The 24,634-nt window shown below is 38.2% G+C and overlaps 1 protein-coding gene across 1 annotated transcript in view; it reads left to right on the forward strand.

Moving 5' to 3' along the window:
- NPAP1 (nuclear pore associated protein 1) overlaps nucleotides 1-24,634 on the forward strand; it is a 207,983-nt gene that overhangs the window by 26,724 nt on the left and 156,625 nt on the right. Inside the window, exons 4-8 of the mRNA XM_063698419.1 lie at nucleotides 373-469; nucleotides 9,796-9,938; nucleotides 10,009-10,106; nucleotides 10,560-10,691; nucleotides 17,868-18,028. The gene's annotated coding sequence lies outside the window, so the exon portion shown is untranslated. The remainder of the gene's footprint in view (nucleotides 1-372; nucleotides 470-9,795; nucleotides 9,939-10,008; nucleotides 10,107-10,559; nucleotides 10,692-17,867; nucleotides 18,029-24,634) is intronic.

Here is a 24,634-nt window from a genome sequence, read left to right on the forward strand (position 1 = left end):
CTTCAGGAAGGTACCATCAAGCTCCAAGGACTCTTATCCTCTTTCTCCTTCCCCACTACCTAGTCATTAGAGCGTCAGCATCCACTTCTTGAAAGGAAGATGCCTGTTTTTCACATATCCCAGAAAGCCCCATTTTAGGACCCCATTTAGCAGAGTATATTCAGGATCCCACTAACCTTTTCAGAAGACATGACTTCCAGATGATATAAGGCAAGAATAAGAAATTTCAGTGACAGGGAACAGAAATCATATTTCTGCATTCAGGATCATGTTTTCTTGGTACAGGGATTTCTTCTTCAAGTAATGCAAAAACAAGTTTACCTTCAAACCTTTCAGAAAACCTGTTCTAATTTAGTTCTCTTCATTCTACAGGCTCCATCAGGAACTGTTCAGGACCGTGCCCTCTGTTGATATTCACATGGTGGAATTATACTGCCCTTGGCGAACCCTAAAGCCATCAAAATAGCAGGTAAGCAGAGTACAAAAAATATTTCTAATAAGTTGGTTTATGGCAGTCCCTGCTTCCAGAGGCCTGGGAATAAATCTTTACAACAGGGTTTTTTCAGGTGGATGCTACTGAGTGATATATACATGTTGTGCACAAGAAGAGTAATCTCAGTAGGCAAAAAAACAAACAAACAAAAAAACCAATATACAGCATATCTCCAACCCTCCATGCAGTGAACTGAGACACAGAAACAGGCTGACTGATAACTCTGCATGTGTACTGGCTGCCCACTAATTCTCCACACAGTTTCCTATTAAGAGGCCATTGCACTCTTCTTAGTAGCAGCAGAGTTGTTTTCAGGAACCATGCCTAAAAGGCCTACAAAGCCATAGAACTACACATCAAACTCCCATTGACATCCATAAATCTTGAATAGCATGATGTCACAGGCACAGATGACAAACTGCTGAGCACTGAGTCCCCAGACAAACTTTCACTGCATGGAAGATATGATTTTGCACAGTATCCTGAATCAACAGTTGTATAGAGGCTGGTCTGGACACCACAAGTCTACAAAAGATGCTATTGCAAACAAACCACATTTTTAGACCACATCATGAGGCAATCCCAATGCTCTGTCTCCACACTCTAACCTGATAAGAAGATTGAGTTCAAGGAAGGAATGTCTCATATATGTAATGGCATGACTTTGTGTTTACTTAATTCAACCTTCCTGGAGTCTAAAACTCTAGGTGAAATTTCAGTCAACCCCCTTAACTGTGACTGTATGAGTTTTTTCATCACTCAGTGTACTCATGAGGGGACACCGAAACCAATTCCAATATCCAAGTACCCAAGGTAGAGATGACCAGAGTAGCAAGGGGACGGATCAAAATATCTTATAAAGACCATTATGCATTCACTTCTGCAGTGACTAATCATGAGGTGATTTCTACGATCACCAGCCATGTGATTAAAAGGACAAATGTGAATGAAGAAAAAGATACACAAATGTTACATCTGAAAGAATGGAATCTGTAATGAAGTTTACAGGAAGCGTTGCTCATATTTCTAAGACTACAGTTTAAAGTTTCAAAATACAGGATTTTCCCACGTCTTTAGAGAGCTAGCACTCCAGTAAATTTTTCAAGTAACTCTTTACAATTTTCATCTCTGTCTTCAATGGATTTCTTCAACCATGGTTCATAGAACTATATTTCCATGTGTGACATAAGAATTCTAGCACTCCACTAATAACTCTAATGTGTCTAAAATTATAAATGCAGTTTATAACACCTCTCTGGACACTCACTTTAATTGGAAGTGGACAAACTGGACTTCCCTAATGGAGGACAGCGGTGAAGCTCCCAGGTAGAATATAAATGCAGTTTATAAATTTGTGTGATAAGATTTAAGCATATTTCCTCAATAACAAACAAGAGTATAGCCAATGAGCCACCATAATTTAACACTGAGAAACGAGCAGTCACAGAGAAAACAGTGTATTCCATTCATCGTAGAGTGCAGATTTTCACATCTATCAAATACAGATGCATCTTAAATTTGAAAGCGTTAAAACACTGTTGACGGGAAGGCAGTCATAATGTGATTGTCCTTATTTACCTGTATATGAACTTGATCTGCAGACCTCCTGTCAATGTTTTTGGGTGATATCATCAACATCAGCATCAAATCTTGCATAGGAGGTTTCAGAAGGTTGAAAATATAAACTCACAGGAGCAACATAGGAATGTCACAGGAAATGCAGCATCACCAAAGCTTCAGATTAGCACAAATGATGATAACATGGGGAACACCATGAGCAAGATGAATTGAAGAGTGATTCAGGAGAGTTGGATCTGAATGGGAGGAAATTTAGGAAAACCTTTGTTGGCGTATTTTCCTTATATGTTCCATCCCATGTAATCATAGGAGTGACAAAAGACAAGGCAAATATCCAGATATATATGTCTTGAAAACAGCTTTTTTCCAATAATTATAATATAATGATGTTATTATTATACAGTGTATTTCCACATGATAAAAGTATTAGTTTCATTGTTAGTGGTTTTGTTCTTTCATTCTGATATAGGAAGTAATGACACGTTACAACTGATGCAATTGATACATCTCACAATTTATTAGAATATTTATTTTTTGGGATTAGTGTAGGCTTAGTAATATACTACATGGTTTATATGTTATCATTTCATACAATCCACCTGCCATCTCAGGAAGTAAGCACTATTCCCGCTCCTCTGGTCCATTTCCAAGTCTGAGCTAACTCTAGACAGGAGAGGCCTAAAGGAACCTTGAGTTTGATTCTATATGCCCCAGATTTTTTGTTCACATGAAGTACATAGAATATGTTTTGTCTTATATGGTAAATGCTTTTCAGGTCTAGTTTCAGACAGTTTAGCCTACCTCGTGGTCTTGAAATTATTTTCCTGAATTGTGTTCTGTATACTCTACTAAATATTTTTATATTTATGTCTATGAACCAAGTATAATTAATTTTTTGTGTAATGTCAGGTCATAGGTCAGATTTTAATTTCCCCCTGTGGATATTCAATACCCTGGAACATGTAAATAAAAATCCAAGTTTCCCCCATTCAGCAACTTAAATATATGCTTATATATGCATATGTCTGTTTTTTAAGTTATTGGTTGTTTATTCTATCTCTGTGCAAGTACCACACTCTTATTATTAACAGAGTCTATTCAAGAATTTTCTCTCTAGAGATTGCTCTTTTTCTTCTTTTTTAAGAGATAATTTTGTTCTGTCACGCCAACTGGGATACAGTGGCACAAACACGGAACACATTCTGTGTGTGAGCTGGTGGACTCAAGTGATCCTCCCCGCTCAGCCTCCTGAGTAGCTGGAACTACAGGTGCAAGCCACCATGCCCAGCTAATTTTTAATTCTTTTTAGTGGCGAGGAGGTCTCTCTTTGTTGCCCAGGCTGATCTAGATCTCCTGGCCTTAAGCAATCCACCCTCCTTAGTCTCCCAAAGCGTAGGGATTGCAAGCGTGGTCCATTGTCCCTGGCCCAGGGCCTGTGCTTTTAACCACTGAGCTGCTCTATAATGAGGTGAAAGAAGTTCAGACCTGCATGCCTTGCACCTACAGCAATCCTTTCACATGTACCTTGAATGAGGCTGTGGATATACAACTTTAGAATGTTGCCATTGACTCTGAAATCTCTATGTCCTGGTGAATCTTAGGCAGTCTCCCAACACCACTACCCACTTTATGTATTTAGTATCTTAGACAACAGCCAAGGTTGTTGAAAACCTGGAGAGGCAGCCCTGGCTGCCTCCTACCCTGCTGTAGATGATTCTGTGAACAGAGTCCCCCTCCAGACCACGCCCAACAAAGGCAGGTTCACACGGGAGCCTCTGAGCTCAGAGCCTCTCTGGGGGCTCTGCATGTACAAGGACAGCAGCTCCCTGCCTTGGTTGTGGGGTGAGGTAGGGAATTCAAGTCTTTTAAAAAAGGCTGAGTTTGTTCAAAAATGATTCTGCTTGCTGACCAATGACACCTTAAGACTTTAGATTTTACATTGTGATATTTCTCCTTGATGTTGATTTAATTTGTTGTGCAAATGTCTTAAATGCTTCTGTATAAATATTCTCTTTTTTTGGTCATATAAACATCATCTAAAACCAAATGTTTTTTTTTTGTATCGTAGATTTAAGGCCTTTATTTGTCTATTTTAAATATGCATTCAAAATTGTTTTTCAATGAACCATATCAATTATTTTCATCTTTACTATTTCTCTTTCATAAATTGAACGTTAATATCACTTTTATTAGAACAGACGTTACACATTCTGTTTTTTGATTTTCCAGAAATTTCCTCTTAAATAGCTCTGGTTAAATAGAAGGACAGAAACTATTCTGTAAGCCACAAGGCAAAATTGTCCCACATTAAAAAGATCTTCTTATGCTTAAAAAGATCTGTCAAACTTTGTATTCTATGGCTTAGTTTGCTGTACATGTGAAAGGTTAACAAGGTATTGATTTGTGTGGCAGGAAAGTTAGACTTGACATCTGAATGCAAGGAGCAACGTCTTCTTAACCATGCCAGTGTGAACTTCATGATGTTGTTTCATTTTCTCCTTGTACAAAAGATGTAGACATTGACTGGACTCCATAATTCCTTCCACCTCACCTCCGTGTACGTGTACATGACAGTTCTCTGTACGGATCACCCATTCTATTAGATATGAATTATTTTCTTATTTTTGATGAGTGATGATTAAACTCGTTTTTAGTTCTCAGTGATAGAAAAATTACCAGTTAGAAAGTGTGTACATCATGTGCTGTAATCAGAAAATATTTTTGTGCCATTAGCTTCCAAAAATGAATTTCAATCTTTTATTTATTGTCATTTTCATCCGGTTTAATAGTCTCAAAATGTTTTCATACTTGTGAATTTTTTAGATTTTACTTTTGTTTTCTTAGTCAAAACAGGCAAGTTTGGAGACATTTGTTCAAGATGTGTGAGATATGAGGAATTAACAGAGCAAAACACTGGTATTTTATGGGAATATGTAATAATAGATGGGCACTTGCCCTGCTAGGTGTGGCAGCAGTCAGGCTCTGTGGGCTTCAGTGCTGTAAACAGAATTGACAGATCCGGCTTTAAGGAAAAAAAAAAGTGCCCCTCGTCTGTCGTATTACAGCCTGGCACCATTTTGTTACCAAACCCAGGTTTGGCCATGGCCACTTGCAAAATCAAATAACAGAAGGGTAGTAAAAAGAAAGTCACTGGCCGGGCGTGCTGGCTCACATCTGTAATCCCAGCACTTTGGGAGGCTGAGGCAGGATGATCACCTGAGGTCAGGAGTTCAAGACCAGCCTGGCCAATATGGCAAAACCCTGTCTCTACTAAAAATACAAAAATTAGCCGAGCACAGTGGCATGCGCCTGTAATCCCAGCTACTGGGGTACAGAGCGAGACTCCGTCTTGAAAAAAAAAAAGAAAGTCACTTTATTTCCAGAGCTTAGCAATGTGGAAGGGCTGGATTCGTATCTAAAGGAATCATATAAGTTTTCTTGGCAGAAAACAGAGTTTTAAGAAGAAAAATTGGCAAGCAGGGCATGCAGAAGGGGTGGGGAGGTGTAGGATCTACATGACTCGATGGATGACTTATCTCTAGTCATGGGTCATTCGTTAGCCTGCCCAGCATCACTGGGGACAGAGTCAGGTTGTGGATTAACTGATGTCTTGAGACAATCTCTCTGTGGAGGAGAATTCTGGTGGATGCTTATTTTCATTCAAGATTTGGAAATTTCTAAACAAACATATACTTAGATAAGCTGACAGTGCTTGCTGGTGGTTTGGCTGGTGGAAAGGAAGGAAGGAAAAGTTTGAATTTGCATTTCTAAGGAGCTAAGTAAGACATGAACACACAGGAAAAAGAAAAAGTAAATACTTTTTAAGGAAAATGAAGTACTTGGTTACAACACCCCACTGTCAAATTCCACTTTATTTTTATGCAATTGGAGCATCATATTCATTTGGTCTGCTTCCTACTGAAAGTGGTCTAGTTATAGAGCATGAGAATGGAATCTGTGTACCTGGAGTTGGAAATATTCTTGAGTTTTCAGTAGGAACTTACTGTGCATGTATGGTGTGAGGATCCAAGAATTTCTGAGAATGATTTCCTGCATCTCCATGCAGAGTGTACAACAGCAATAAAATTCATAGCAGCTGAAGAGGGCATTTAGCAGTATTAATAATACATATAAAAGTATTTTATGCACCAGGAAGCTGACTAAATCATGATGCCATAGAGTCTGGAAAGAGGGCATCTATAGCAGAAATATGGGTATCTGCATGCATAGCTTGGGTTATATTGTGAGAATAATCTTGTGTGTGTGTGTGTGTGTGTATGTGTGTAAAATGGTCAGCCTTAATGAATGCACAAGTGCCACCCTGGGCTGCAGTGAAGATATCTAAAGCCATATGGTTTAAAGACATCATGAGATTAGACATAGCATTAGTTTGCTTGTGCATGTCTTTTAGGGCTGAGGATATGTTTCTGGAGTTATCCAGGAAGTACACACAGCATTTAGTCTTAATTATAATGCAAATCCCCAAATGTCAGTTTACCCAGAGCTCCTGTGGAGATATGAGGCCAAGTTGGTTAACTCTACATACTTAACAGGCCACAGGAGGAGTTGTAAATATTCATGAAGGTGGTGCTGACCTATGTGTATTAACAAATATCCGTGGAACATATGACTCATTGATTTTGGGGCAGAGACTTAACTTTTAAATGTATTATAATTATGCCCTATATTTCAAAAGTTCTTTTTAGACAAAGGCATACAAGTGTGCATTTACTGTAAACCGGCCAAAACTACTTATGGTGAGTAATCTTTTATCAGGAGAAAATTACCAAAATTCGTCTCTTGTCTACTTCAATCTGTAGTTATGCCTGGTGGAACGTGGCTGGGGTCAGTCAGTCAGCTTATCTTGAGGCTAGTGCTTGCTTGGCTGCTAGAGAAACACAGAAACCTTGTGGCAGTTGTAAACATAGTCTGCTTTTTTTAAAGTGTAGGAATGTCAGACTTCACTCTTGCCTGGCATGTTCTTAGGTCCTGTTCATAGTTTGGTGTTTTATTGTTATAAAGAGTCTGTTTTACAGTTTTTATTGTAACGTTAATGCTGATCATTTGTGCCTAAATTCCCATAATGGGAGGAAGGTATAGTGAAGCCTGTTCATCACCCCTCTGGTTGTCATGGCCTGAATTAGTTTTTCAGGTTGCTTTGGCTAACATGGGTGTAGGGAGTGTCCATTAAGTTGGTAGGGGCTTAGGACTTTATTTTATAGTTTATATTCTCCTTTTTTGTCAAGGTATGCCAGAGGCAGTATGGGTAGCCACACTTTTATTTTCTGTCATGTCAATGGCAGAGCGGCGTGCTACCTGACCTGTGTCCATCATGTACCTTGGGGCGACCACTATGGCCAAGGGACTTAGAATCAACAGTCTTATATCCAATTAAATGTTGTAGGCCAGACTGGAATGAATGCTGGCAGGCTGTCATTAGTCCTTAAAACCCCTTTTAAGCAATGTAAGAGCCAAAAACTAAAAGTCAAAAGGTAAGGTTATATAACTGAATTGTCTCTGAACTTTATGCATTGAGCTGTTGTAATCTTGGCTTATAGGAACCATAGCTATAGATAACATAAGTATTTTATTTAGCAGTTTAGGCATCTGTATGCCCATCCTTTATTTGGGGGGTCTGAATTAATTTTATTCCACAAGAACCGGCCCTTAGAATCTCATGCATTCGTACCTTCCATGATAGTCCCTGAGAAATTGAACAGCTTAAAATTCTGGATATATTAATGAAACAAAGTATTCACCATTAACAACATTTTAGCAAAAAATGCCATAAGCCTTGTCTTGTTCCAGGAGTGATAGGACTGAGATGGGCATACGAGGTCAGGAGATCGAGACCATCCTGGCCAACATGGTAAAACCCCGTCTCTACTAAAAGACAAAAAAATAGCTGGGCGTGGTGGTATGCGCCTGTAGTCCCAGCTACTCAGGAGGCTGAGGCAGGGAAATTGCTTGAACCCGGGAGGCAGAGATTGCAGTGAGCCAAGATCACGCCACTGCACTCTAGCCTGGGCAACAGAGCAAGACTCCATCTGAAAGAAAAGAACGAGTGACAGAAAAGGAAGCCTATAGGTAGATAAATATTTAAATTATTTAGTAGTAAGGCACAGAATAAATTATGTTTCTTATATTTCTATTTCAGATAGAAGGTAAATTATTAAATAAAGTATAATACAGGCCTGTCCCTGTGTTGCATGAAAGCAGTGTACTTTGATTATTGCCTTTGCTTGAGTCTAAAGATGAGGCTTTGGTTAAGTTGAGTTTGATGTTAGATGCTGGCAGGAGTCTGTGTCTTCTTTAGAGGAGCTACATGTATCCGGGAGTCAATTCCTTGTACCTTAACACCACAAAGATTAGTTAATAGCACCTGAGAAGAACTTCTTCAGGGTGTTGGAGGTGGTGATACACTTCACAGTGATTAATGTTTTTTAGCTTTGATAAGCCCCAGCAATCAGTCAGAGACTTAATTTAGGATTCAGTTTTGGAGATGTCTGTGAAAGATGTGAGAAAGCTTAAAACATTTGATCAAAAGTAAACCACAGTTCCTTGTAAATGAATAGTTATTCATTTAAGCAGAGTGATCATTGAAAGACTTTAAAGGCAATAGAAAAAGTTACACGGGTATAAAATCCTTACTCCTCTCAAATTTCAGGGGTTTTTAAAAAGCAATTAAACACTTAATAAAGGCAGCATAGGAACTATCTTGATAAAACGTAAAATCTTGTTTCTTAAGCCAGTTACCAAAAAGTCAAAGGAAAACCTTTTTTAGTGTGACTGCCTCTCCTTAGAAGAAAGCCCATTTAGATAATCTGGAAGTACAACTTAAGATAAAAAGTGCTTGAATTTAATCAAACATGGGAAGAGTGTGTACAAGGTTTTGAGTAAAACTGGGGAATACATGACTCTTATTAGCTGCATGATAAGTTTCCTGATTACAGTGAAAGTTTAGACACAAAATAACAACAACAAAAAAACCCAAGAGTACAGAATCAGGTTATCCTGGAGGAAAACGTTTCTTTTATAGACCTCTAAGATAAAATATTTCAGCATCAGCCACAACAACATTTAGAACTAAGGAGAAAAGTTACAGGAGCTGACAAGAAGCTGAAGGATAGAGTTATCATCCCAGGCCACATCAAAGGGAGAAAAAGCTGATAGCAGCAAGACAACAGTTGAACATTTGAGGTATGAATCTCATAAGTTTTCAAAAGAAGTAGATTATAGAACAGAAAATCAAAATTTACTGTAATTTTATTAAGAGTAAATTGATATCTTAAGAAAATCTTGATTTAGCATAGGGGACCATTCTTTAGAAAGACTATTATTAACAATTCCTTTTTAATTATGGCTTAGTTAATTGCATACAAAATTTCTTCCATACTGGCTCAATTGTGAGAATTGAGTGAGGTTCTGTGAGTCTCTAGTTCTTAGGATTTGAGGCAGAATCTTGTTCATTTGATCTAAAGATTTTCTGCTTTTTCAAATCAAGTAAGCATTTGGTAGGCTACCTGTGTACTTGAATTCCAAGGACACTATTATAAACTAGCCAGCAACATAGATATATAGGAATCAGATGAACCTGATTGTTGCTTTGCCTTTGCTGTCCATTGAGATAACTATGCCAACCTTGTCTTTGAAGACTGAGTGTTGCTACTTGCTCCCAAGTTTCCCTGAAACCCAGTTATTCCCATTGCATTTTGATTTTCCAGTTGGTGTACTGTGGATTCTATATTAAGCTCTGGTCTACAGAGAAGAGAGATCAAAGAGGTCTTCAGTTGTTCCCAGCTCCCCACACAAATCTACCCAACAAAGTCCCGATAAACAGTATGTTTTCTGGAGTCTATCAATACCGGTAAGTTACATTTATTTATTTATTTATTTATTTATTTATTTAGAGACACAGTCTCACCTTTTTTGCCCAGGCTGGAGTGCAATGGCATGATCTCAGCTCACTGCAACCTCTGCCTCCTGGATTCAAACCATCCTCCTGCCTCAGCCTCCTGAGTAGCTGTGGCAACAGGTGTGTGCCTCATGTCTGGCTAATTTTTGTAGTTTTATTGTAGAGATGGGGTTTCACCATGTTGGCAAGGCTGGTATTAAACTCCTGACCTCAAGTGAGGGACCTGTATCGGCTTCCAAAAGTGGTGGGATTACAGGCATGAGCCACCATGCCCTGCTGTAAGTTGCTTTTAAGTGGCAAATCCATTCTAGCATTCCTGTCTCCCCAGGCCTATGAATACCTTCATCCAACAGAATGCAGTGAAGATGGGGGAATCACCGACTTGCTCATGGTCATACATCTGTTGAACTATATTTCAGCCAACCAATTATAAAACTGATAATACCATCCTTAAACACCCAAGCTGCAACCTTAAACCAGAATATCTGCTTAATGGCCCCATATCATTAAATTTGAACTGATTCAAGTTTATATTCCTTCTACTGTTATCAACACTTTTTTTTCTTGTTTTAGTTTCTTACAGATGAGGTCTTGTTCTTTTGGCCAGGCTGGAGTGCAGTGGTACGGTCGTCACTCACTGCAGCTTCAAACACCTGGGTTCCAGCATTCATCCCACTTCAGCCTCCCGTGTACCCGGGACTACAGGTACAAGCCACCACACCCCGCTATCCACACCCATAATCTTTATTTCCACATAGGGTCTTCAGATTTCTGTTTGCATTAGTTAGAAAACTCAGGTAGCTTTTTTGACATAGATCACACTTCCTCATGGGAAATACTATCCATCAGCTTTAGGGGCCTGTTGTAACTTTAGTCTCACCATGAGTCTAGAAGAAACACAGCTGTCAGGGGTAGGTCTTGAAGATAATCACCAATGTATTGTTTGACAGCTGCTTCAGGGGAAGCCATTACCGTTTCCTTAGGCATTGTAGATGTAAGCTACTCAGACATATATGGAAAGGCCTACATCACCTTGTGTGGGAAGGCCATTGCCAAGGGGGTGGCTGTAAGGAGGCCACTTCTGCTGGCAATAAAAACTCATTAGAATTTAGGAGATCAATGTCCCCAGCCACATCAGTCTTCCCATCCATCCTCATCCCAAGTTACAGGATGCTATTCCTTATCAACTTCCACTTCAACAGTAGACACCCTGCCAGACTGAGGAGTTCAATGTTTCCTGTCATTCAGCCAGTGGCATGATAAGGGCTTGTGTTTGACTTTTAGCAAATACTTCCCTGTGGCTACAAGAGAGTTTTCTGGCTCAGAGCACAGGTAGAAACTCTTAGGCTGTTTATGTGGAGCTGGTTCTGCATAATTGAATCCCTAAGCTCATTATTGTCTTTCATCAAATTTCCCAGTGAATTAGAAGCAATAAACCTGTCATCATTATGTTTCATGGTTTTACACAAACGTCTGTATCACATACAGAGTAAACAAGTACCTTGCCTTTTATCAGTGCTTAATTAAGAGTATCAAATGCAGATATTTTGGGGATCTCTAAAAACAGTTCATGTCATTGACTGTCATTGCTCTTTCTACTGTTAGAAGTACAGTTCTTAGAATTTAGGTCCAATCAGATTAGAAAGCCTATTCTGGATACCCCAAATTTGATTAAGGACACTCAAGCTTAAAATTCTCTTCCTATAGAACCGTTCTTACTACCAAAGTCTATACTAGTCGGGGTTATCTAGAGCAACGGAACCAATAGGATAGATACGTAGGAGCTAGCGATAGATAGATAGATAGATAGATAGATAGATAGATAGATAGATAGATAGATAGATAGATAGATAGGGATTTTTAGGGGAACTGAATCACATGATTATGGAGGCTGACCATTTCCACCACATGCCGTGTAAAGCTGGAGATCCTAGGATGCTTGTTGGGTACCATAGTCTAAGTCCAAAATGCTGAAACTAGAGAAAACCTTGGTTAAACCCTCAGTATGAGGCTGAATGCCATCAGAAAGTCTTTCAATTGAGTCCCCTGTCATTTTGAAATACCACCATATTTACGATTTGATATTGTTATGTGGCTGATTCATTGGTTGCAGTGTTGTTGAGCATTTTGTCTTGTTTGATCACCACTAGATACTCCAGGCTGATTGTATTTAGTCCCTGTTCAAGTCTGTTATTGACCTTTTTCTCACAGATCCCTACCTTTTTTGTTGGAGAATGAAATTTAAAATGAAGATTTGGGCACTCACTGGTTGTACACATTGTTACTGGGGAATGTGTTGATTGGAGGCCTTGTTAGCTAACAGAGCAAAGAGTAAATATAGACATATGTTTACAAATTTCTACAAGTCTCCATATGTATCTGCATTAAATTAAACATGAATTCCTGCAGCGTCCTCAGTCCCACACGATCTTATTCAGCATCATGTGAATCTGTCTACCCATCTCACTAATCTGTATGTAGCCTACCACTGTAATATTTAACCACCTGAAAATGTACGCATAGTGGTTTCGGAATAAGAAACATACAACCCCACGAGAAACACCCTTACCATCTGTTTATGTATACCAACTGCTTATGTATAAATCCTTTAGCCTTTAGACAGAATCTGCACTTATTATGTCAGTTGCTTAGGTCAGCTTCTTTTTCCCCTTCCTTCAGTGGATTATTTCATAGATTTGTATAAAGTATTTTCTCTGCATTTCTTCCTGAGCTGTTCCTATCTACTAAATAAGCTTTTTTGTTAATTTACATACTTTCAGGTTCACTCTTTGTGTTATAAAGTTTTGTGGGAGTTGAAAAACTGTACCTTTTATCCACATTACAGTAGCATACATAATAATATACAAAAGGAAATTTTCTATCTTTACAGATTTGTCTTTCCTTTTGGCTGAGACCGTGTTAACCAATAAACTCTTTACTTTCTCTATCCTTGTGCCTTTTCTAGAGTGTCATATATTATTTTTAAAAAAAAAAGTATTTTGCTTTTTCCAAATTGCTTTTTGGACTTACTAATATGCCTTTAGGATTAGTAAAGGATATCTTATGGTTGGGATTTGCATTTCCCTAATGACAGAGGCATTGAGCATCTTTCCATATGCTTATTAAACATTACCATAGCTTCTTTGGAGACATGACTGTTCAAATTTTCTATTTTTGATTGGAGCATTTGCCTTTGGATTTTTGCATTTTAAGATGTTGTAATATATTCTGGATTATAAATTCTTATTGGCTATTTGACATACAAAGACTTTTCTCCCATTTTTAAATTGTTTCTTTTGTTATGTACTTTACATTATGATATATGTTATTAGTGATGTTTCAATATATCTATTGTCTCCTTCCTCTTGTGCATTAGTTGTCATATCTTAGAAATCATTGTTTAACCTTTGTTAAATAATTTGTTTTTGTTTTTAGTTTTGGCTTTTTAGGTGTATGATTGTATTAGTCTGTTGCCACACTGCTATAAAGAACTACCTGAGACTGGGTAATTAATAAAGAACAGTGGTTTAATATACCCACAATTCTACAGACTGTACAGGAGGCATGACTGGGGAGACTTACAATCATGGTGGAAGGAAAAGGGGAAGCAAGCACATCTTACATGGCTGGAGAAAGAGGAATAGATAGAAGAAGGAAGTGCCACACACTTTTAAGCAACCACAGTTTGTGATAACTCACTATCATAAGAACAGAAAGGGGGAATCCACCCCCATGAGTCAGTCGCCTCCCACCAGGCCCCTCCTCCAACATTGGAGATTACAATTTGCCATGAGATTGGGAGGTGACACAAATCTAAACCATATCATCCTGCCCCTGGCCCCTCCTAAATATCATGTTTTTTCTCATATTGCAAAATACAATCATTCCTTCTCAATAGTCACCCAACTCTTAACTCATTTCAGCATTAACTCAAAAGTCCACAGTCCAAAGTCTCATCAGAGATAAAGCAAGTCCCTTCTACCCATGAGACTGTAAAATCAAAAGCAAAGTCATTACATTCAATATAAAATGGGGGTACAGGCGTTGGGTAAATACCCTCATTCCAAAAGTTATAAATCAGCTGGAACAGAGTGACAACAGGCCCCATGCAAGTTTGAAACCCAGCAGGGCTGTCATTAAATCTTAAAGCTACAAAATGATCTCCTTTGAGTCTGCATCTCACATCCAGGCCTCATTGATGCAAGGTATGGGCTTTCAAGGCCTTGGGCAGCTCTGCCTCTCTGGCTTGGCAGAGCTCATCTATCATGGCTGCTCTCAAGGGCTGCCATTGAGTGCCTGTGGCTTTTCCAGGCACATAGTGCAAGCTGTTGGTGGATATACCACTCTGGGTTCTGGAGGACAGTGGCTCTCTTCTCACTGTTCCACTAGGCCCCCAGTGGAGACTGTTTCTCGGGGCTCCAACTCTATACTTCTCTGTGCTGTCCTAGTACAGGTTTTCCCAAAGGGCTCCATCACTGCAGCAGACTTCTGCCTGGGCATCAAGGCATTTCCATACATCCTCTGAAACCTAGGCAGAGGCTCCCAAGCCTCAACTCTTTCCCTCTGTGTACCTTCAGGCTTAACACCACGTGGAAACTGCCAAGGATTATGGCTTGCACCTCCTGGAGCAGTGGACTGATAAGTATCTGGGGACCTTTTAATCATAGCTGGAGCTGGAGGAGCTGGGGCACAGGGAGCAGTGGCCCAAGGTTGCACAGGGCACCAAGGCCTTGGGCTTGGTCCTTGAAACCATTATTTTCTCCTAGGCTTTTGTGCCTATGATGGGAGGGGCTGATGGGAAGGTTTCTGAAGTGGCTTTGAGGCATTTTCCTTATTGTCTTGGGTATTAAAATTCGGTTTCTCTTTTTTGTTTTGTTTTGTTTTGTTTTGTTTTGTTTTGTTTTGAGATGGACAAGTCTCGCTCTGTCACCCAGGCTGGAGTGCAGTGGTGCAATCTCAGCTCACTGCAAGCTCCAACCTCCCAGGTTTACGCCATTCTCCTGCCTCTGCCTCCCGAGCAGCTGGGACTACAGGCACCCACCACCATGCCTGGCTAATTTTTTGTATTTTATAATAGAGTTGGAATTTCACCTTGTTAGGCAGGATGGTCTCAATCTCCTGACCTCGTGATCCACCCATCTCAGCCTCCCAAAGTGCTGGGATTACAGGCGTGAGCCACTGTGCCTGGCTAATTTGGCTCCTCTTATGCGAATTTCTACAGCTGGCTTGAATTCCTCCCCAGAAAATGGATTCTTCTTTTATTGCTTTACTTTTTTTTTTTTTTTTTTGAGACAAGTCTCACTGTGTTTCCCATGCTGGAGTGCAGTGGTGCGATCTCAGCTCACTGCACCCTCCACCTCCCGGGTTCAAGTAATTTTTCTGCCTCAGCCTCCTGAGTAGCTGGGACTACAGGCATGTGCCACCACGCCCAGCTAATTTTGGTATTTTTAGTAGAGAAGAGGTTTCACCATATTGGCCAGGCTGGTCTTGAACTCCTGACCTTGTGATCCACCCACCTCAGCTTCCTAAGGTGCTGGGATTACAGGCATGAGCCATAGTGCCTGGTCAGGTTTTTCTTTTTTACAAAATGGCTGGACTGCAAATTTTCTAAACTTTTATGCTCTGCCTGTTTTTTAAATATAAGTTTTAGTTTCATAGCATCCCTTTGCTCACACTATGACAATACACTGTTAGAAGCAGCCAGGCCACATCTTGAACACTTTGCTGCTTAGCAGTTTCTTCCACAAGATACCCTAAATCATCAGTCTCCAATTCAAAGTTCCACAGATCCCTAGAGCAGGGGCACAATGCCACCAGTCTCTGTGCTAACATAATAAGAGTGACCCTTACTCTAGTTCCCAATAAGTTCCTCATCTCCATCTGAGACCACCTCAGCCTGGACTTCATAGCCCATGTCACTATCAGCATTGTGGTCACAACCATTTAACCAGTCTCTGGAAAGTTCCAAACTTCTCCTCATATTCCTATCTTTTTCTGACCCCCTTTAGACTGTTCCAACCTCTGCTCATTACCCGGTTTCAAAGTCACTTCCATGTTTTCAAGTGTCTTTATAGCAATGCCCCACTCCCAGTAGCAATTTTCTGTATTAGCCTTCTTGCATTGCTATAAAGAACTATCTGAAACTGGGTAATTTATAAAGCAAAGAGGTTTAATTGACTCATATAGTTCTGCAGGCTGTAGAGGAAAAATGGCTGGGGAGGCCTCAGGAAACTTACAATCATGACAGAAAGAGAAGGGAAAGCAGACACATCTTTTATGGCCTGAGAAGGAAGAAGAGAAAGAAGGGTGAGGTCCTACACACTTTTAAATAACGATATCTTATTCACTTACTGTCATGAGAACAGCAAGGGGAAATCTTCCCCCATTATCCAATCACCTCCCACCAGGCCCCTCCTGTAACATTGGGGATTACGGTGTGGCATGAGATTTTGGCAGGGACACAAGTCCAAATCATATCAGTGACTAATTTGAACTATTTATGCATATACTGTGAGGGAGGAGTTTAACTTGCCTGTTGATGTTGATAATGTCGACTTGTCCCAGAATCCATTGATGAAAAAAATACTTTTCCATATTGAATTTACTTGGACCCCTTGTAAAATTATTTGACCTTAAATGTAAAGGTTAACTTTTTGGTATTCAATTTTATTCTATTTATCTGTATGTCTACATCACACATGTTAATTAGTATGGCTTTGTCTTTAATTTTAAAATCAGGAAGTATGAGTCTATTTGACAAATTCAGTTTTTTTTTCGAAATTATTTTAACAATTCTCTATTGCGTTATATATACAATTTAAAATCTGTTTGACAAGTTAGTGAAAAAAGGTCACCTGGGATTTTCATGGAAATTGCATTAAATCTATACAGTCATAGAAAAAGTATTGTCAACTTAATAATATCAAGCCTTTTAATCAATGATCATTCAACATTTGTCCATTTTTTAGACTTTTATTAATTACATTTAATATATTTTACAGTTTTAATATACATGTCATATGCGTATTTTGTTAAATTTATTGTTATGTATTTTTCCTTTTTGATGCTATTTTAAATAGCATGGGTTTCTGAGATTTTTGTTTAGTTTGTTAATTTCTAGTATATAGAAGTACATATTTCTATATACTAACCTTGTGTACTGGAACTGTATTGAACTTATATTTTAATTTGCATTCTATTTTATTAGAGTCATTTTGATGTTCTGTACACAAATCATGTCAATTGCCAACAGAGTTTTACTTTCTTTTATGCTAGATTTCTTATATTCATTTTTCTCTACTAATTGTCCTTGCTACATCCTCTAGCATAATGTGGGGAAAAAATGTGGCCAGAATGAAATTCCTTGTTTTATTTCTAATCTTGGCAAAAGTATTGAGCCTTTCAGCAAACTTTTATATCATGTGAGGGTTTTTATTTTTTTGGATGCTTTAAAGTGAAGACAGTTTCTTTACAGTCCTAATTTGCTGCATATCTTTATCATGAATGTGTTTTTGATTTGTCAAGTGCTTATTCTTTGTCTTTGAGATGATCGTGCAGGTTCCGTGCTTTATTCCATTAATACAGTGCATGAATTGTATGTTGAACAAAATTTGCATTCCTGAGGAAATACCCTTAGCCATAGTGTATAATATTTTTGCATGTTGCTGATTTGTTTTGCTATTATTTCCTTGAGGATTTTTGCCTCTTTATTCATAAGGCATAGTGGTCTTAATTTTCCTTTCTTGAAATGTTTTGGCCTAATTGTGGTATGAGGATAAAATACCTCATAGTGTGCATAGGGAGTGATCTCTTCACCACTGTCATTGCTGTTGTTTAATGTTTTTAGAGAATTCGTAATGAATTTGTATTAATTCTTTAAAGGTATAAAATAAATTCCTATTGAAGTCATCTTAACATGGAACCAGAATTAAATCCTAACAACAATCATGTGAGCCTGGGGAGGATCCTTCTCCACGTGAGCCTTCAGGGGAGACTTCAGCCTTGGCCATCTTCTGCATCTAGATTCCTGACCAAGAGAAACTGTGAGTAATGTGTATGTGCTTTTCAGCCACCAAGATGTGTGGGAATTTGTTATGCAACAATAACTAAGTAATACACCTGGCATTGAATGTAATGTGATATCCTAGATTAGATACTGGAATAGAAAAGTGACATTATTGGAAACCTGAAGAAAACTATGAATAAAGTCTGTAGTTCCATTGATAGTTTTATAACACTGTCAATTTCTCAGTTTTCATGAATAGTCTATGGTTATATAACGTGTTAATATTCCTTTAAGCTGAAAGGTATATGAAACTCTCTGCACTATATATATTATACCTCCTTCTGTAAGTCAAATATGATTTCAAAATAATTTTGAAATAATATTTTGGTGGAAAGCAAAAACCAACAAAAATACATAAGCACATTAACTTGGTTTCAGGAGATGGGGTGGGCAAGTAGGGAAAGAACAGCAGCACAGCTTTCCTAATTTAGCCACCATTCTGAACCCAGGTGCACCTGCTTCAGTTAAACACAGTTAGCTCCAGGGACTCTCATCCATTTTTGCCTTTGAAATCCTGCTACTCATTACCCAGGAACATTTTAAGTGTCAGTAACCACTTCTTCAGAGAGAGGTGCCTTTTCCTCATATATCCCAGGACACCCCATTTTCAGACATTGTCTGGCAGTTTATTCACATAATTCCACTAAAGCCTTTCTGGAAAAAATGAGTGCTGGACATTAGAAGCCGATATTGCAAAATGTCAGCGACAGGGAACACAAATTGTATTTCTACAATCAGGAGAGTGTTTTATTTCCCTTTGTACAGGGATTTGTTCTTCAACTGATTATCAGATCACTGTGATAATTTCTATTTTTCTTGTCATGAATTATTTGGGACCATATATTCTGTTGCTCTTCACATCTTGGAATTATATTGTCCATTTCCAAAGTCAAAGACCACAGAATAAATGTCATCCTGGCAGCAGATGAGTAGGGCACACAAACAGTGCTTCTAAATATGGTGGTTGATGATAATGCTTGCTTACTAAGACCCCGATATGAATCTGTAGACAACTGGTTTTTGGCAGGTGAAGTCATGTGAGTGATTCAGTATATGCTGTGTATGGCTGGAGAAAGCTCAGTAGATACAAGAAAAAGCAGTATGTAACAGATCTCGCCCCACCATACAGTGATCTAAGAGATGGACACAGGCTAAACGGTGACTCTGCACGTGTTCTGGCTAAACAAAGAATCTCACAGCAGGAAGAACTGTCCAGCTATCCCCCACATAGGTCCCTGTTCATAGTTCACAGCACTCTGCGGTGTTAGCACCAGGGTTATGTCAAAGAACCATGCCTACAAAGCCTACCAAGCCGTGAGTCTGCATGCTGCACTCACACAGACATAGACAAAGCCAAGACTATTGCCTTTATGGTGGTTCTGAGTTCTCAAGTTTAAAGGAAAACAGGCAATATACACAAAACTCTGCTGCCATATTGGCATGGAAAGGACAGAGTGCTGAGCACTGAGTGCCCAAACAAGTGCTTTAACAGCATGGAAGGCATGATTTCCCACAATATACTAAGCCACTAAATTCACAAAGGCCACCACAATTCTAAAAAAAGATGTCATTGCAAACAAACCCAAGTGTTAGACCACAATATGAGACAAACATTCCAACATGCTGTCTCCACACTCTAGCCTGATTAGGAGTTGTAGTTCAATGGATGAATGGCTCCTATATTTAACATCATTACTTCATGTTCATGCAATTCAACCTTCCTGCAGTTTAAAACTATAGGTGAAATTTCAGTCAAAGTCCTAAATTATGAATTGTATGAGTTTCTTCTTCACTTAATATTTTCCCAAGGATACAGGAAAACTAATTTCAATATCCTAGTGTCCAAAAGTAGAGTTTGCCAGAGTAGCAAGGGGACAGAACAAAGCATTTTGTGAAGATCACAATGCATCTGCTTCTACAGTGACTATGTATTATCACCATTTGTGTGATTAAAAGGGTGAATGAGAATGAAGAAAAACAGAGATCAAGAATGTTATAGATTAAAGAATTGAATTTGTAATATAGCTTGCAGGGATCATTACTTATATTTCTAACTTTAGGACACAAATTTTTTAATATAGATTTTCCTTAGTCTTTAGAAAACTAGCACTTCAGGAAAAATTTCAAGTGTCTCTCTACAATTTATAACTTCCTCATCAATGGATTTCTTGAACCGTAGTTTATAAAACAATTACAGCACTTCACTAATAAGTCTAATATTTCTTATAACTAAGTAGACTGTAAATAGAGTTGGTAAATTAATATGAAAATATATACAAGAATGTTTACTTAATAACAGACTAAACTGATCATTTCTGAAGCGCGGGGTCCCCATTTCTGAGGGGGTCATGGCTGCATGCCCGTAAGCAAGGGGGGTGTTGGGGGTGCTTTGTTTGCCCTGTTAATTTTGGATCCCTCTGTGTTCTGTGAACTATTAAGATAATATTTGTTTGAAAAATCCAGTTGCTTTAACTTTTCCTTTGTTTTACTCTGTTAACAACGTTATCGCTTTTCTTTTACTGACTTTAGATTTAATATATTCTTCTTTTTCTAGTTTCCAAAGGTGGAAACACAGATGACAGATTTTTGGTCTTTTCATCGTTTCCTATGTATGTGTTCAATGGTATTTATTTGCCTTTATGTTCTGCTTTCCTTTCATCCTACAAATTTTGATAAATTGTGTTTTTATTTTCATTTAGTTAATTAAAAAAATTTTCTCTGGAGATATCTTCTTTGACCAATATGTTATATGGAAGTGTGTTGTTTAATCTGAATGCATTTTGGGATATTACAGTTATCATTCCAGTCATCCTTTGATTTCTATTTTAATTCCACTGTGGTCTTAGAGCTGACATTGTATGATTTACTTTTAAAAAATTGTTGGGGTATTTTTTGTCCCGGAATGTGGCACATTTTGCTGAATATTCCATGTGAGCTTAAGAAGAATGTGTCCTCTGGAGTAGTTGAGGGAAGGAGACTGTAGGTGTCAGTTATGCCCAGTTGCTTGTTGGTGCTGTTGAGTTCAGCTTTTCCCTCCTGGATTACTGCCTGCTAGATCTGTCCGTATCTGATATAGGGTGTTAACGTTTCCAGCTATAATACTGAATTCATCTTTTTCCTTGTGGTTCTCTTGATTTCTCCCTCATAGTTTACGCTCTGTTATCAGGCTCATAGGCTTTAAGAAGTATGACATCTTCTTGGAAGAATGGCTCTTCATCTCTGTGTAATGCCCTTCTTTATTCCTGATAACTTTTCTGCTTTGAAGTCTGCTCTGCCTGTAATTCATATAGCTCCTCTTGTTTACTTTGATTAGAGTTAGCATCGTACATTTTGTTCCATTCATGTACTTTTATTTGTCTTTATATTTGGGTTGGGCTTATAAATAACAGTTGTGTCTTGTTTTTTGATTCACTTTGTAAATCTGTGTCTTTTACTTGGTGCAGTTAGACCATTGACATTCAAAGTGGTAAGCAATGCAGTTGGATTAATATTTATCATATTTGTCAATGTTTTTGATTTGTTGTCCTTGTTCCTTCTTCCTATTTTCATCTTCCATTCATTTTCTGCCTTTTGTGGTTCTCATTGACCATTTTATATTTTTCCATCTCTCGCACTTCTAAAAATATCAGTTATTTATAATTTTAACTTTTTGTTGGGTTAATATTTTTATATTCTTAGTTTATTATAAGAGAAAACAATTTCTTGAAAATAATAGAAAAATTATTAAATAATATATGCCTATGCGTATATCTTATGTTTAAGTATATATGGGTACAGATATATATGCACATGTGCATGTGTGTTTGTGTGTGTGTATGTGCATATTTATATACACATATATATATATATGAAGTGGATATCAGCAATAATGCAAAGGACAGGAGAAAATAATTAGGATTATTTGTTATTATAAGATACAGTAACTGTGAAGCAATATAACTTTATTTGAAAAGTAGCTCAGTTTAGTATTTTTTATTTTTTATAGTTTTTATATGATTTTGATGTTTTTTAACGTTATATATTTAAATTTAGGTTTGTGGATACCTGTATAGTTTTGTTATATAGGTAATCTTGTGTAATGGAGGTTTATTGTACAGATCATTTTATCACCCAGGTACTAAGCCTACTACGCAATATTTACTTTTTCTGCTCCTCTCCCTCCTTCTACCCTTCACTTACAAGTAGGCCTCAGTGTCCTTTGTTCCGTTCTTTGTGTTCATGAGTTCTCATCATTTAGCTCCCACTTAAAAGTGAGAATATGTGATAATTTGGTATTCTGCTCCTGTGTTAATTTACTCAGGATAATAGCTTCTAGCTCCATTCATGTTCCTGTAGAAGACATGATCTCATTCTTTTTTTCAGCTACATAGTATTCCATGATATATATGTACCACATTTTCTTTATCCATCCTGTCATTGATGGGCATTTAAGTTGATTCCATGTCTTTTTTCTTGTAAGTAGTGCTCCAGTGAACATTCATGTGGATGTGTCTTTTTGGAAGAATGATTTCTATTCCTCTGGGTGTGTACCCTGTAATGGGATTGCTGAGTTGAATGGTAGTTCTGATTTAGCTCTTTGAGGAATTGCCATATTGCTTTCCACAATGGTTGAATGAACTTACACTCCTACCAACATTGTGTAAGTGATCCTTTTTATCTGCAACCTCACCAGCATCTGTTATTTTGACTTTTTAATAATAGCCATTCTGACTGGTATGAGATGGTATCTCATTGTGGTTTTGATTTGCATTTCTCTAATGATCAGTGATATTGAGCTTTAGTTCGTATGCTAGTTGGCCGCATGTATATCCTGTTTTGAAAATTTTCTGTTCTTATCCTTTACCTACTTTTTTTTTTTAAGACCGTGTGTCACTCTGTCAGCCAAGCTGGAGTGCAGTGGCACGATCTCAGCTCACTGCAACCTCTGCCTCCCGGGTTCAAGCGATTCTCCTGTCTCGCCCTCACGAGTAGCTGGGAGTACATGCGTGTGCCACCACACCCGGCTGATTTTTTGTATTTTCAGTACAGATGGGGTTTCACCATGTTAGCCGGGATGGGCTCGATCTCCTGACCTCATCATCTGCGCGCCTCGGCCTCCCAAAGTGCTGGGATTACAGGCATAAGCCACCGCACCCGGCGCTTTGCCTACTTATTAATGGGGTTGTTTGTTTTTCTCTTGTAAATTTGTTTAAGTTTTTTATAGATGCTGGATATTATACTTTCATCAGATGCATAGTTTGCAAATATTTTCTCCCATTCTATAGTTTGTCTGTTCACTCTGATGATAATTTCTTTTGCTGTGCAAAGCTCTTCAGTTTAATTGGATCACATTTGCCAATTTTTGCTTTTGTTGCGATTGCTTTCAGAGTTTTTATTATGAAATCTTTGCCTATTCCTATATCCAGGATGGAATTGCCTATGTCGTCTTCCAGGGTTTTTATAATTTAGGTTTTTACATTTAAGTCTTTAATCCATCTTGAGTTAATTTTTGTATATAGTGTAAGGAAGGGGTCCAGTTTCAGTCTTCTGCATATGGCTAGCCAGTCCTCCCAGCACCATTTATTGAATAGAGAGTCTTTTCCCCATTGCTTGCTTTTGTCAGCTTTGTCAAAGATCAGATGGTCATAGGTGTGTGGCCTTATTTCTAGGCTCTCTATTCTGTTCAAGTGGTCTATGTGCCTGCTGTTGTAGCAGCACCATGCTGTTTGGTTACTTTATCCCTGTAGTATAGTTTGAAGTCAGATAACATGATGCCTCCAGCTTTGTTCTTTTTGTTTATGATTGCCTTGGCTATTGGGGCTCTTTTTTGGTTCCATATGAGTTTTAACACAGTTTTTTTCTAGTTCTGTGAAGAATGTCCTTAGTAGTTTGGTAGGAACGGCATTTAATCTGTAAACTTCTTTGGGCAGTGTGGTTAGTTTTAAATAAAATATTTCCAACTGTAGAACTGTCTATTGCACAAAAAGCCTCTTATCTTCCTGGCTGTTGGCCATTGGCTAAATAAAGTGCCTTGCCAAGGGGACTTCTCTCACATGGCTTCATGAAATCCACCGAGAGAGACATTTCTAGCAAGACCAAAATCATAATCATATATAAGAATCCCAGTGACACTTCTATACCTTTGCACTATTCTATTGTTTCAAAGCAAGTCTCAATTCCTGCTTAGACTCACTTGGATGAGATTACAGTAGAAGGCTGTGAATATGAGAAGGTGCGGATAAATGGGCACCAACTTAGAGTCTACCTGACACATCAGGTATTCTCGTTTATGAAACAGTTTCCTGGCCTTCACTTCTTTTTCATGACCTTGACCCTTTTGAAAAGTACCAGTCAGGTATTTAATAGGATTTCCCACAATATGGTTTTAGCTGATGTTTTCTCATGATTAAACTAGGAATATCAATGAATTAAACACCTTCACTTAAATCTGAAGACAAAAAAGACCTAAAGAATATAGTATTAAGAAATACTCAAAGAGGAAAAACTATATATATGTATTTTTTAATGTTTGAAACTTTTTTTTTATTATACTTTAAGTTTTAGGGTACATGTGCACATTGTGCAGGTGAGTTACATATGTATA

This window comes from Gorilla gorilla, chromosome 16 (genome assembly GCF_029281585.2).
Source record: "Gorilla gorilla gorilla isolate KB3781 chromosome 16, NHGRI_mGorGor1-v2.1_pri, whole genome shotgun sequence".
Lineage (NCBI taxonomy): Eukaryota > Metazoa > Chordata > Mammalia > Primates > Hominidae > Gorilla > Gorilla gorilla.